General features: G+C 41.0%; 1 long non-coding RNA gene across 1 annotated transcript in view; it reads left to right on the top strand.

Annotated features, from left to right (window-relative positions):
- The first annotated feature begins 6,726 nt into the window (after positions 1-6,726).
- Positions 6,727-14,257, top strand: part of LOC144223813 (uncharacterized) — a 29,600-nt gene continuing 22,069 nt past the window's right edge. Inside the window, exon 1 of the long non-coding RNA XR_013332840.1 lies at positions 6,727-6,776. This is a non-coding gene — a long non-coding RNA (uncharacterized LOC144223813). The remainder of the gene's footprint in view (positions 6,777-14,257) is intronic.

The following is a 14,257-nucleotide window of genomic DNA, read 5'->3' as shown; positions in this document are numbered from 1 at the left end:
TTTAACCTCCAAGTTTTTGGGGGTTTTTCAGGCTTCTTCCTGTGATTGATTTCAAGTTTCATAGCATTGTGATCTGAAAGTGTGCATGGTATGATCTCAGTTCTTGTATATTTATTGAGGGCTGCTTTATGACCCAGTTTTTTATCTATCTTGGAGAATGTGCCATACACCCTTGAGAAGAAAGTGAATTCCATGGCCTCAGGATGTAGAGTTCTAAATATATCTGTCTAATCCATCTGGCTTTAATCTTTATTTTTGAGAGTGAAAGAGAGAGCATTAGTGGGTGAGGGGCAGAGAGAGAGGGAGACACAGAATCCTAAGCGGGTTCCAGGCTCTGAGCTGTCAACACAGAGTCTGACGTGGGCCTCCAACTCCCAAACCATGAGATTATGACCTGAGCTGAAATCAGATACTTAACCAACTGAACTACCCAGGTGCCTCTTTAGGTTTTTGTTTTTTAATTTAATTATATATATATATAAATTTTTAAATGTCTTTTAGTAGAAAGAGAGACAGCGTGAGCAGGGAAGGGTCAGAGAGAGGGAGATACAGAATCTGAAGACAGGCTCTGAGCTGTCAGCAGAGCCCAATGCAGGGCTCCCACCCACGAACCATGATATCATGACCTGACTGAACCGAAGTCGGACGCTTAACTGACTGAGCCATGCAGGTGCCCTATTTCTATGTATTAGGAAGGTCAGCTCTATCTCCAACCCTTGAAAGTTGTGACCTTATGAAGAATACTGGTCACCAGAACCTGGCGCTTCAGGGTTATCTATGTGTGTTGTGTCATCCCTGTTGTTATGGCTGAGCCACTTTTATCTTTAGTCATCTGCAGTTGCTTTCTTTGTCATGGGCAGGGTTTGGTCCCTGTGTTGTTAGTGGGCCAGTGTGGGTTTGAGTTGAATCAGACCAAGTATTTGCCAGAGATAAAGTAACACCAAACTGCAGAGTGATTTCCCTGTGTTGTCCCCTGAGAAGCTTTTGTTGGTGGGTCTGGCCATCCCCACAAATGTCTGACCTAGCACGCAGCAGGGTCCATGGTTGGACTGTTGTATGTGGTTATCTTCCCCCTCTTCCCTGGACAAGAGTCACTTTGGAGAGGTGCTGGCTCCTTTCCAGGCTGCTTGCATACTGCCAGGCTTGTGGCACCACTTTGGATGGGCTTGGCCTAGGGTGTATTGGGGGAGTGAGTCCACAAGAGAACACAGGGTGCGGGCACTGTTAACAAGCTAGGCCGAAAGTGTTTGCACTGCACTGGTTCCCAGAGGTGTCCATGTGTCAAGGCTTGGGGGCATGGGAGGGAAATGGCATCTGCCAGCTTCTTTGGAGAAGCCTGCCAGAGATCCCTGCCCCTCCAGCACATGGATGAGATTAGTAAACAAATGTCCCTTCTGTATACCCCAAATGTTTTTTCAGACTGCTGCTTCTGTGCTGTATCACCATGATACCATTGTCTCTTTAAGAGCAGGGACTCCTTTTCCTATTGCCCACCAGCTTTTCCAGAGTGGAGCCCAATGATTTTTAAAGCTCCACAGATTATACAAACTCAAGATATTAGGCTTCTCTGGTTTTCAAAGCTAAATATTACACAGACTCATCTTACCCATGCAGGTCCTCCATCCCTGGGGTGCTTGGTGTGAGAGTCTGTTTCTCTTCCCTCTCCCTATATAAGGTGTTCCTCCCTACCAGGGATAGTCCCATGGGTCTGTTTAACTCCTGACTCTGTCTCTACCTTTCCTATCCTCTTTGATGTGGTGGTTTCTCTACATTCAGCTCCAGGTGTTCTCTAGGTGTACCCATGGGATAAGGTGATCCTAGGGTCCTCCCACTCTACCATTTTCCCCAGAAGTCATCCATTTTGAGTTTATTTTTGTGTAGTATAAGTGGTTCAATTTTATTCTTCTGCATCAGCTATCAGATTTTCTCAGCACCATGTATTGAGGAAAGTCTATTACCCATTATGTGTTTTTGTCTCCTTTATTGGAGATTAATTGACCATATAAACTTGGGCTTCTGTTCTGTATATTTTACTGAGGTATGTGTCTGTGTGCCAGTAGCATACTGTTTTTGATTACTACAGATTTGTATTATCTCTTGAAATCTGGGATTGTGATACCTTCAACTTTGTTCTTAAGATTGCTTTGGCTATTTGGGATCTTTTGTGTCTCCATACACATTTTAGGCTTATTTTTAGGTCTGAAAAATGGTAGTTTGATATGAAGTACATTCAATCTGAAGCTTGCTTTGGGTAGTATGCACAGCTTAACAATATTAATTTTCCTAGTCGTTGAGCATGGTATATCTTTCCATTTGTTTATATTCAGTTTGTTTCATCAGTGTCCTATAGTTTTTAGAGGTAGGTTTTTCACCTCCTTGGTTACATTTATTCTAGGAATTTTATTCTTCTTGGTGCATTTGCAAATGGCAGTTTTAATTTCTTTCTCCTACACTCTTTGTAGTATATAGGAACACAGTAAGTTTATGTATATAACTGTGTATCCTGCAACATTAATGAATTTACTTGTTAGTGCTAATAATGTTGGTGGAGGCTTTCAGGTTGTTGTATCATGTCGTCTGCAAATAGTGACAATTTAACTTCTTCTTTACCAATTTAGATGCCTTTTCTTTCTTTTTCTTGTCTGATTGCTGCAGCTAAACTTCCAGTAATGTACTGAATGAAAGTGGTGAGTAGACACTTTATCTTGTTCTTAACCTTAAAGAAAAAACTTTCAGTTTTTCAGTGCGGAGTCTGATGTTAGCTGTGGGGTTTTTGTGTATGGACTTTATTATGTTGTGATATGTTCCCTCTGAGTGCACTTCGTTGAGAGTTTTTAGCATGAACCAATGTTGTATTTTGTTAAATGCTCTTTCTCTATTGAGAGAACTGTGACTTTTGTCCTTCCTCTTGTTAATATGATGTATCCATGGATTGATTTGTGAATATTGAGCTATCCTTGCATTCCTGGAATAAACCTCACATGATTATGGTGAATGATCCTTTTACTGGATTGTTGAATTTGGGTTGCTAATATTTTGTTGAGATTGAGCCATAATTGCTGTGTGCATACTTGTGGGAAACCTGGCTGTAATGATCCCTTTCGGTGCTGAAGGTACATTGTGGACAGGCTTTACTCTCTACACTACTGGCTGAGAGGTCCATTGTAACTGCTGCCTGCCTCACCAGTGAGTAGGCAGAGTTTCTCCCTGTGCTTCTGAGAGGACTGGCATCATCCACCATAAGCTTGCTGTTGGGGCATTACCAGCCCTCAGTCTACTTTTCTGCAGTTATCTACTCTGACACCAGGGGCAACTTGCTCACTGCACACCTAGCTAAGAGTCCCAGGTACGGGAGCTACAGCCATGTCAGTGTTTGGGGATAGCTCCCTACATACTCAGGACAGGAGTTGTTTTACAGGGGTGTTGGTACCAGCGAGTGTTGCCTGCTGGATATGGCAGGATAGGAACTGCTTTTGAGGGGCATGTGCTGAGATGGATGGGTTGGGTGGGGTAGGTCAGCAGAGGAACACTGGGGCAGGGCATGTGGTACTAGCAGTGTAGATGGAGAATGTTAGAACTAGCTCTCACAAGGTCCAGTTATCTAGGCTAGGGAAGGGCAAGAAAAATGGTACCTGCTAGTACTTTTGTTCCTGGAGAAATCTGCAGATCCATGACGCTCTAGCACACGTCCTAAAATTAGTCACTAAATTGCCCCATATACTTCAGGCACTTTTGAAACTGCCGCTTCTGTGGTTGTCTTGGTATGGTTGTTTAGCATGCTGGCTCTTTAAGGGTGGAAGCTAGACTTCCTGTAGCTTTCAGACACTTCTAGAGTTAAGCCAGACTGATTTTCAAAGCCAGACATATAAGGACTTATCTTCCCAGTGTAGGTTCTAAGGGTAGTGGTGCCCAATGTGGGATCTGATTCCCTTACTCCATGCTTGTGATGTCCCTTGTGTGGCAGTTAGTCATCCTGGGGATTTGGTTCCCAGCCACTTCTCTGCCCCTCCTGCCATTTCTGATGTGGCCTTCCCTTTGTGAGTAGCTGTGGAAGATCTGTCAGTCTTCAGGTAATTTTCAGAGTGAAATACAATACATATTTGTTATTGCTTCAGCGTGTCTGTGGGATGAAGTGAGCTCAGGACCTTCCTACTATGCCATTTCCATTTCTCTTCCTTTATTTTAATGTTTTTAATCAAATCTGAAAAGTTTGCCATCACTATTTCTTCAAATATTGTTTCTGCCTCTTTATATCTGTACTGTCCTTCTGAATATCCATTTATGTACATTTTGGCATGCTTGATGGCATTCCACAGGCAGCTCAGGTTGTGTTCTGGTTAGACTTTTTTTTCATTCAGTTTCTCAAACTGGATAATCTCAGTTGATATATCTTCAAATTTGCTGATTCTTTTTTCTGCCAGCTTAAGATTATTGAATTTCTGTATAGAAATTTTCATTTTAGTTATACTTTTGAAATCTAGAACTTACATTCTTTTTCATAATTTGTCTTTATTTGTTAGGACATTATTCTCCTAGTTTCCTCAAATTCTTTTTCCATGTTCTGTGTTATAAAAGGCCTATTAAGTGATGAGTGAATGCTCCAACAGAAAGCCAATCTGTAAAATGCTGATATTTTTCCTTTTTTATTCTCTCCTTTCCTTCCTTCATTTCCTTTTCTTCCTTCCATCCCTACCTTCTTTCCTTCCTCCAGAATTCATCTGACCACAAGTTAAAAAAAATATCCAACAAAGAATAGAAACTTTACTTGAGTCACTAAACAGACTACTACAATCAACATTGAATAACACAAAAAAACTTTAAAGAGGGGAAAGAATCTGGTGTCCAGATTTACCAAACTGTAGTATTTAAAATATAGTTTTCAACAAGAAAAATGACAAAGCTACAAGAAAATGTAGCTCATTCACAGGAAAAATTAAGGGAAACTGAGCTCAGTTTCAGAAGCACAGAAATTGAACTTGCTAGACAAAGACTTTAAATCAGCCTTCTTAAATACGCTCAAAAGAGCTAAACAGAAGCAGGAGAAAAAATGTCTTAATATAAAGGATTATATAAAGAAACATTCTAGAACTAAAAAATACAATAACGAATGAAAAATTCCCTAGAGATTTTAAAGATGATTTGAAAAGAAGAGTCAGTAAACTTGATAGGACAACTGAAAATGATCAAGTCTGAGAAGCAGAAAGGAAAAAGAAAAGTGAACAGAGAAGAGACCTGAAGAACAGCATCAAGAATACAAACATATGGGGATGCGGTCGACTCTTGATTTTGGCCTGGTTCATGGAATCAAGCCCTGCTTTCGGCTCTGTGCCAACAGAATGGAGCCTGCTTGGGATTTTTCTCTCTCCTCTCTTAAAGTTTAAAATAAACTTAAAAAAAAAAAAAAAGGAATACAAACAATGCATTATAGGACTTCCAGAAATAAGAGCAAGAAAGGAGCAGGAAGAATCTATGAATAAATCATGGCCAAAGCTTCCCCAAAGTGATTTAAAAAATCCTACATTTTTAAATCTAAAAAGCTCAGTTAACTCCCAAATATGTAAACTTAAGGGTCCTACACCAAAGCATAATTAAAGTATTAAAAGCTGAAAACAAAAAGAATATTGAAAGCAGAGTGACATCTTATAAAAAGGGGTCAATAAAATTAATAGTTTCACAGCAGATTGTTTAACCAAAAGGTAGGATGAGGACATATTTAATAATCGCTGAAAGAAAAAAAAACCTGTTGATCAATAATTTTGTATCTGATGAAACTGTCTCACAAATAAAGGAAAAACGAAGGCATTACAAGACAAACAAAAACTGAGGGAGAGTGTGGCTGTTGGATATGACCTGTAAGAAAAGCTCAGGGGCACCTGGGGGCTCCATTGGTTAAGTGTCTCTTTTTTTTTTTAATTTTTTTAAGGTTTTTTTATTTATTTCTAGGAGAGAGAGAGACAGCGTGAGCAGGGGAGGGTCAGAGAGAGAGAGGGAGTCACAGACTGAAACAGGCTACAGGCTCTGAGCCGGCAGTCAGCACAGAGCCCGACGCGGGGCCTGAACCCACGAACCGCGAGATCACCACCTAAGCGAAAGTCGGACGCTTAACCGACTAAGCCACCCAGGTGCCCTGGTTAAGTGTCTGACTCTTGATTTTGGCTCAGGTCATGATCTCCGAGTTCGTGGAATTGAGCTCTGCACCAGCTGGGACAGCACTGAGCGGAGCCTTCTTGGGATTCTCTCTTGCTCTCTCTGCCCTCTTTCTCTCTCTCTCCCTCAAAATAAATTCTTAAGGGTGTCTTTCAGGTTTACATGAAAGGACATAAGACAGTAACTCAAAGCCATATGAAGAAATAACACTGATAAAGATAACTACATAGATATATACAAAAGCAGTATAATCAGAAGGGAGTGAAGATGGCAGCATAGTAGGAGGACCCAAGGCTTGCCTCATCCCTCAAACACATAACTATCAAATCATTTTGACTACTCAATAAATCAATCTGCGAGTGATAGAACAAACTACACAACTAGAAGGAGAGAAGAGGCCACTTTGAGGAAGATAGGAAATGGTTTGGGGGAGAAACAGATTATGGTGCTGCAGAGGGGAGAGAGCTCTGGTCACAGAGAAAGGCGAGAGAGAGTGGAGCAGACAGGGATAAGCACAAGGAGAGCACTTCCCCCAATGACACGGGCTGATTTTCATGATTTTTTTTTGTAACCAGCAGGGGTCAAAGATTGGAGTATCAGAGTTTCCCTGGCTTGGCTGGGATAGAACTGTGAGTATATTGCCTTATTCATGTTACAGAGGCAGGCAAACACCTCCAGGGCACACTGTGCAATCTAAGGATCACGTAAGTGGCACAGGGAGAGCCTGTTTTGTTCTCTTTAGAGCACATTTATCAGAGGTAGTATTGCCTCTCTGGGGAAAAAAGAACTGGTGGGTGCCATTTCCCTACCCTGCCTCTCAGCATAGGTGCATAGACACCTGCTAAAATGGAATAAGAGTCCCAAAATATGAAGAGAGAGAAACAGGGGCAGAAGGCTTATTTGAGCAAACTGTACCTAAAAAACTTCCCTGATCTGGGGAAGGACACAGACATCAAAATCCAAAAAGCACAGAGAAGTCCCATTAAGTTTAAGAAAAGCTGATCATCCCCAAGGCATATCATAGTCAAATTCACAAAATACATACACAAGGAAAGAAATCTTGAAAGCAGCAAAGGAAAAAAGTCTTTAAAGGGGAAGATCAAGGGAGGAGTCAAGATGGCGCAGAAGTAGGGAGCTCTGTACATTTCACTCGCCCACATCTCTCAAACAAGGCCTGAAGCCATAGGACACTGAATCACAAGAGTCTGGGAGGAAAAAATACAGAGTCCACTAAGAAGACAGCCTCATAGGTGTGTAATTGTGAACTGGGGAAGATAAAATGGGCCAGGACCTGGAGGTCCGGAGGGGAGGGAGCCCCCTCCACAGAGAGCCAAGAAGGAGGAGGGAAAGAGAAAGAACAGCTGAAACTGCTCAGAGAACTGTCCCTGGAGAAGAGAAAAACCTCAGCCTGGCCGGGAGAAGGATCCTATCATCCCATCTCTAACCTAACCGCAGGGCATTTGGAGAATAATCCTATCTCTAGCTGTAGTGCTGTCTTTGGGCTGGATGCCCTGGTCGCAGGCAGCGCCAGGAGAAACTGCTCCTCTGCTCTCCCTGCTCAGTCCCCAGCTGGGAAGTGGCCTGGCCTTCAGGATTACATTTCGGGTGGTATCAATAAGGCGCTCGGACTAGGATCTGGAAATGAGGCGGGGCTTGGGCCATAGAACACAGCCCATCTTGGCTACACTCACGGCACAGGGAGATTGGAGCCAAAAGAGTGATTTGCAACGCTTGGTTCAAGAAGGGACTTGGGTGCTGCCATTTTTCTCCCCACAACCACCAAGGCAAGGCCTCAAGGCATGGCCTGTGGGACCTGCAGCTGAGGCGGAGGCGAGACCTGCCTACAGCAAACAACACACATACGCAGTGGAGAGGGTTTTTTTGTTTGTTTTTTTGTTTGTTTTTTTTTTACCAGAGCCTGGGGCAAGACCAACATTGATGCATTCCCGTGATTAACTCTAAATCAATTCTTGCTTTTGAAATATATTTTCCCTTATCTCATTCTTATCTTTCCCTTTTACTGGACTGGGCACTCTGGTCATTGGTTTGCTTAAACAATCACATTTAATCCATTCTCTGGATGCATATTCTATACCTCTGTTGTTACCTTCCTTTCTGTCTCTCTCTAGAATAATCAGACTAACTAGTTTCTTTGGGGAACATTATCTTCATTTCTTTCTCCTCGGTTCCTACCATATTCTCCTCTTTCTCTCTCTGAATTAAGCCCCTTAGTCTCTCTGCCTGGTCAATGTCCAATTTCGCTTTCTCCCCACTCCTGTCATTTGTTTCTTTGTATATGCTCTTCCATCAGCACTGCATACATCCTGCTCTTTATTTGTAGCTGGGAATTCTGGTTTTATGCTTTTAGACTATCCTTTGTCTTTTGTTTTTTGTTTTTTCTTTTTCCCTTTCGGTTTGTTTCTTTGTTGGATTTGTCTGTGCATTTGCATGCTTTTGTTCCCTGTGTGTTTGCCTGTTTTCCTTTTCAGGGCTACCTCAAGAAACAAGCCAAAGTACACATGGTGGAGAGTCCCAAATATCACTACGAGTAGGGAAATAAGATAACCAAAGTCTCAACAAGAGAGACCAAGAGATACCATTAAAAGAACACTTCCTGAATGGACAGGCCCTGGACAGTCAGTGAGCCTTCTTTAATAAAGCAGTACTCGCAGGTGCAGAGCACATAATAAACTTTTAAAATTGACAGTGGACAGAAAGCTAGCCAAATGACGAAATGGAAGAACTCTCCTCTAAAAATTGAAGGTACTTACTTAAACAACATAAAAGCCATTTTTGAAAAGCCACAGCTAATATCATTCTCAATGGGGAAAAACTGAGAGCTTTCCCCCTGAGATCAGGAACACGACAGGAATGTCCACTCTCATCACTGCTGTTTAACATAGTGCTGGAAGTCCTAGCATCAGCCATCAGACAACAAAAGGAAATAAAAGGCATCAAAATTGGCAAAGAAGAAGTCAAACTTCCACTTTTCGCAGATGACATGATACGCTACATGGGAAACCCAACAGACTCCACCAGAAGCCTACGAGAACTGATCCATGAATTCAGCAATGTTGCAGGGTACAAAATCAACGTACAGAAATCGGTCGCATTTTTATACACCAACAATGAAGCAACAGAGAAATCAAGAAACTGATCCCATTCACAATTGCATAAAAAACCATAAAATACCTAGGAATAAACCTAACCAAGGCTATAAGAGATCTCTATGATGGAAACTATAGAAAGTTTATGAAGGAAATTGAAGAAGACACAAAGAAATGGTAAAACATTCCATGCTCATGGGTCGGAAGAATAAATATTGTTAAAATGTCATTACTACCCAAAGAAATCTACACAGTCAATGCAATCCCAATGTAAATTGCACCAGCATTCTCAAAGCTAGAACAAACTATCCTAAAATTTGTATGGAACCACAAAAGATCCCGAATAGCCAAAGTAATATTGAAGAAAACCAAAACGGGAAGCATCACCATCCCAGACTTTAGCCTCTACTACAAAGCTTTCATCATTAAGACAGTATGGTATTGGCACAAAAACAGACACATGGACCAACGGAATAGAATAGAGAACTCAGAATTGGACCCACAAATATATGGCCAACTACTCTTTGACAAAGCAGGAAAGAGTATCCAATGGAAAAAAGACAGCCTCTTTAACAGATGGTGCTGGGAGAACTGGACAGCAACATGCAGAAGAATGAAACTAGATCATTTTCTCACACCATACACAAAAATAAACTCAAAATGGATAAAGGACCTGAATGTGAGACAGGAAACCATCAAAACCCTAGAGGAGAAAGCAGGAAACAACCTCCTTGACCTCCACCGCAGCAATTTCTTACTTGACACATCCCCAAAAGCAAGGGAATCAAGAGCAAAAATAAACGGTTGGGACCTCATCAAGATTAAAAGCTTCTGCACAGCCAAGGAAACAACCCAGAAAATTAATAGGCAACCAACGGAATGGGAAAAGATAGTTGCAAATGACATATCAGATAAAGGGTTAATATCCAGAATATATAAGGAACTCACCAAACTACACGCCCGAAAAACAAACAACCCAGTGAAGAAATGGGCAGAAGATATGAACAGACACTTCTCCAAAGAGGACATCCAGATGGCCAACAGCCACATGAAACGATGCTCAGCATCCCACATCATGAGGGAAATACAAATCAAAACCACACTGAGATATCACCTCAGGCAAGTCAGAGTGGCTAAAATGAACAAATCAGGAGATTCTAGATGCCGGTGAGGATGTGGAGAAACAGGCACCCTCCTACACTTGTTGGTGGGAATGTAAACTAGTACAGCCCCTCTGGAAAACAGTGTGGAGGTTCGTCAAAAAATTAACACTAGAACTCCCCTATGACCCAGCAATAGCACTGCTAGGAGTTTACCCAAGTGATACAGGCATGCTGATGCATAGTGGCACATGGACCCCAATGTTCATAGCTGCACTTTCAACGATAGCGAAAACATGGAAAGAGCCTAAGTGTCCATCAACCGATGAATGGATCAAGAAGATGTTTATCTATACAATGGAATACTACATGGCAATGAGAAAGAATGAAATCTGGCTATTTGTAGCAATGTGGATGGACCTTTAGGGTGTTCTGCTGAGTGAAATAAGTCAGGCAGAGAAGGACAGATACCACATGTTTTCACTTATAAGTGGAACTGGAGAAACATAACAGAGGACCATCGGGGAGGAGAAGGGGAAAAAATTGTTGGGGAGAGGGAGGGAGGCAAACCATGAGAGACCTTTGAATACTGAGAACAAAACGAGGGCAGAGGAGGGTGGGGGAGAGGGGAAGGGGGTTGATGGACATGGAAGAGGGCACTTGGGATGAGCACTGGGTGTTATATGGAAGTCAACTTGACAATAAACTATGAAAGAAAAATAAAAGGGAAGATCAGATTCACAGCAGATCTGTCCACAGAAACTTAACATGCCTGACGGAGGGGCAGGATATATTCAACACACGAATGGGAAAAATACAGAGCCAGAATACTTTATCCAGCAAGGCTGTCATTCCTAAGAGGAGAGAAGTTTCTCTGACAAAAAGTACAGGAATTTAATGACCACAAACCAGATCTCCAAGAAATTTTATGGGGGACTCCTAGAGTGGGGACCAAAAAAACCCCTAAAAGCAACAAAAACTAGAAGGAAACAGAACATCACCAGAAACACCAACTTTAGGCGTAATACAATGGCACTAAAGTCATATCTTTCAGTAATCACTCTGAATGTAACTGGACTAAATGTTCCAACCAAAATACACAGGGTATCAGAGTAGATTAAAAACAAAAAACATAAGTCCTATCTGTATGCTCCATACAGAAGACTCATTTTAGAACTAAAGATTGAAAGTGAGGGCATGCAAAACCAGCTTTCACAAGAATGGATGCCAAGAAAGCCAGAGTAGCTATACTTATTATATCAGACAAACGAGATTTTTAAGCAAAAGACTATAAGGGTGCTTGTTGGCTCAGTTGGTTAAGTGTCTGATTTAGGCTCAGGTCATGGTTTTAACTCATTTTTTAACTCATTGGGCTCTGTGCTGACACCTCGGGGCTTAGAGCCTGCTTCAGATTCTGTGTCTCCCTCTCTCTCTACCCCACCCCTCCCTGCTCATGCTCTGTGTCTCTCTCTCTCAAAGATAAACATTAAAAAAAACGGATAAGAATGATATCGTCTTCTCAATGGATGCAGAAAAGGTATTTGACAAAATACAGGAGCCATTCTTATTAAAACCCCAACAAAGTAAGAATAGATAGAACATACCTCAACATCAAAAAGGCTATATACAAAAGACCCACAGCTAATATCATCCTCAATGGGGAAAACAAAAGCCTTCTCCCTGTGGTCAGAAACAAGACACAGATGTCCACTCTCATCTATTTAACATAGCACTAGAAATCTTAGCCTTGGTAATGAAACAACAAAAGAAATAAAAGGCATCTAAATCAGCAAGGAAGAAGTCAAACTTTCACTATGTGAGGATGACATGATATTCTAGATAGGAAACCCAAAAGATTCCACCAAAAACTTGCTACAACTAATACATGAATTCAGTAAAGTCGCAGGATATAAAATCCATTTCTATACACCAATAATGAAGCAACAGAAAAAAAATCAAGAAATAGAGCCTATTTGCAACTACCAAAAACAATTAGATATCTATGAATAAACCTAACCAAAAAGGTGAAATATCTGTACTCTGAAAACCACAGAACATTTATGAAAGAAATTGAAAAGGATACAAAGAAATGGAGAAGCATTCCATGCTCACAGATTGGAAAAACATTGTTAACATGTCTGTTGTACCCAAAATAATCTACACATTGAATGCAATCGCTATCAAAATACTGCCAGTATTTTTCACAGAGCTAGAACAAACAATCCTACAACTTTCATGGTACCATGAAAGACTCTGAATAGCCAAAGTAATCCTGAAAAAGAAAAACAAAACTGGAGGCATCACGATTCTGGATTTCAAGCTATACTACAAAGCTGTAGTCATCAAGACAGTATGGTACTGGCACAAAAACAGACACATAGATCAACAGAACAGAATAGAAAATCTGGAAATGCACCCTCAACTATGTGGTCAATTCATCTTCGACAAAGCAGAAAAGAGTATACAATGGGAAAAAGATAGTCTCCTCCACAAATGGTGTTGGGGAAACTGGATGACAACACGGATAAGAATGAAACTAGGCCACTTTCTTACACCATACACAAAAATAAATTCGAAATGGATGAAAGACCTAAATGTGAAATGGGAAACCATCAAAATCCTGGAAAACGCAGGCAGTAACCTCTTTGACTTTGGCCAGAGCAATGTCTTAGAAGACGTGTCTCCAGAGGCAAGGGAAGCAAAAACAAACATGAACTATTGGGACCTCATCAATATGGAAATCTTCTTAACAGTGCAAGAAACGATCAACAAAACTAAAAGGCAGCCTACGGAATGGGAGAAGATATTTGCAAATGATATATCTGATAAAGGGTTAGTATCCAGAATCTATAAAGAACTTAGCAAAAATGCTCAGCATCACTCATCATCAGGGAAATACAAATCAAAACCACAATGAGTTATCACCTCACAGCTGTCAGAATGGCAAAAAAGAACTCATTCAACAACAGATGTTAGCAAGGATGTGGAGGAAGGGAAACTCTTACACTGTTGATGGGAATGCAAACTTGTGCAGCCACTCTGCAGAATATGGAGGTTCCTCAAAGAATTAAAAATAGAAATACCCTACAACGCAGCAATTGCATTATTAAGTACTTATCAAATGATAGAAAAATAAAGATTTGAAGGGACACACACACCTCAATTTTTATAGCGGCATTATCAACAATAGCCTGGGTGGCTCAATTTGTTAAGCATCCAACTTTGGTTCAAGTCATGATCTCATGTTTGTGGGTTTAAGCCCTTCATTGGGCTCTGAGCTGACAGCTCAGTGGCTGGAACCTGCTTTGGATTTTGTGTCTCTCTCCCTCTTTCTGCCCCTCCCCCATTTGTGCTCTCCCTCTTTCAAAAATAAATAAACATAAATAAATAGCCATACTATGGAGAAAGCCCAAATGTCCATCAAATGATTAATTAATAAAGGTGTGGTGTATATGTACATGGAATATTACCCATCAAAAAGAATGAAATTTTGCCATTTGCAATGATCTGGATGGAAGTAGAGTGTATTATGCCAAGTGAAATAAGGCAGAGAAAGACAAATACATGATTTCACTCGTGGAATTTGAGAAACAAAACAGATGAACATAGTTGAAGGGAAGGAAAAATAAGATAAAAACAGGGAGAGAAACCATAACAGACTCTTAAATATAATAGAACAAACTGAGGGTTGTTGGAGGAGAGGGGGTGGGGAGATGGGCTAAATGTGTGATGGGCATTAAGGATAGTACATGTGATGAGCACTGAGTGTTATATGTAAGTGATGAATCACTAAACTCTACTTTTTTAAAATTAATGTTTTATTTCTGAGAGAGAGAGTGTGTGTGAGCAGGGGAGGGTCAGAGAAAGAGGGAGTCACAGAATACGAAGCAGTCTCCAGGCTCT

The sequence above is a fragment of the Crocuta crocuta genome, unplaced genomic scaffold, assembly GCF_008692635.1.
Source record: "Crocuta crocuta isolate KB4526 unplaced genomic scaffold, BGI_CrCroc_1.0 scaffold1300, whole genome shotgun sequence".
Taxonomy (NCBI): Eukaryota; Metazoa; Chordata; class Mammalia; order Carnivora; family Hyaenidae; genus Crocuta; species Crocuta crocuta.
The sequence above is the reverse complement of the archived record's forward strand: the minus strand, read 5'-3'. Positions and strand labels throughout refer to the sequence as shown.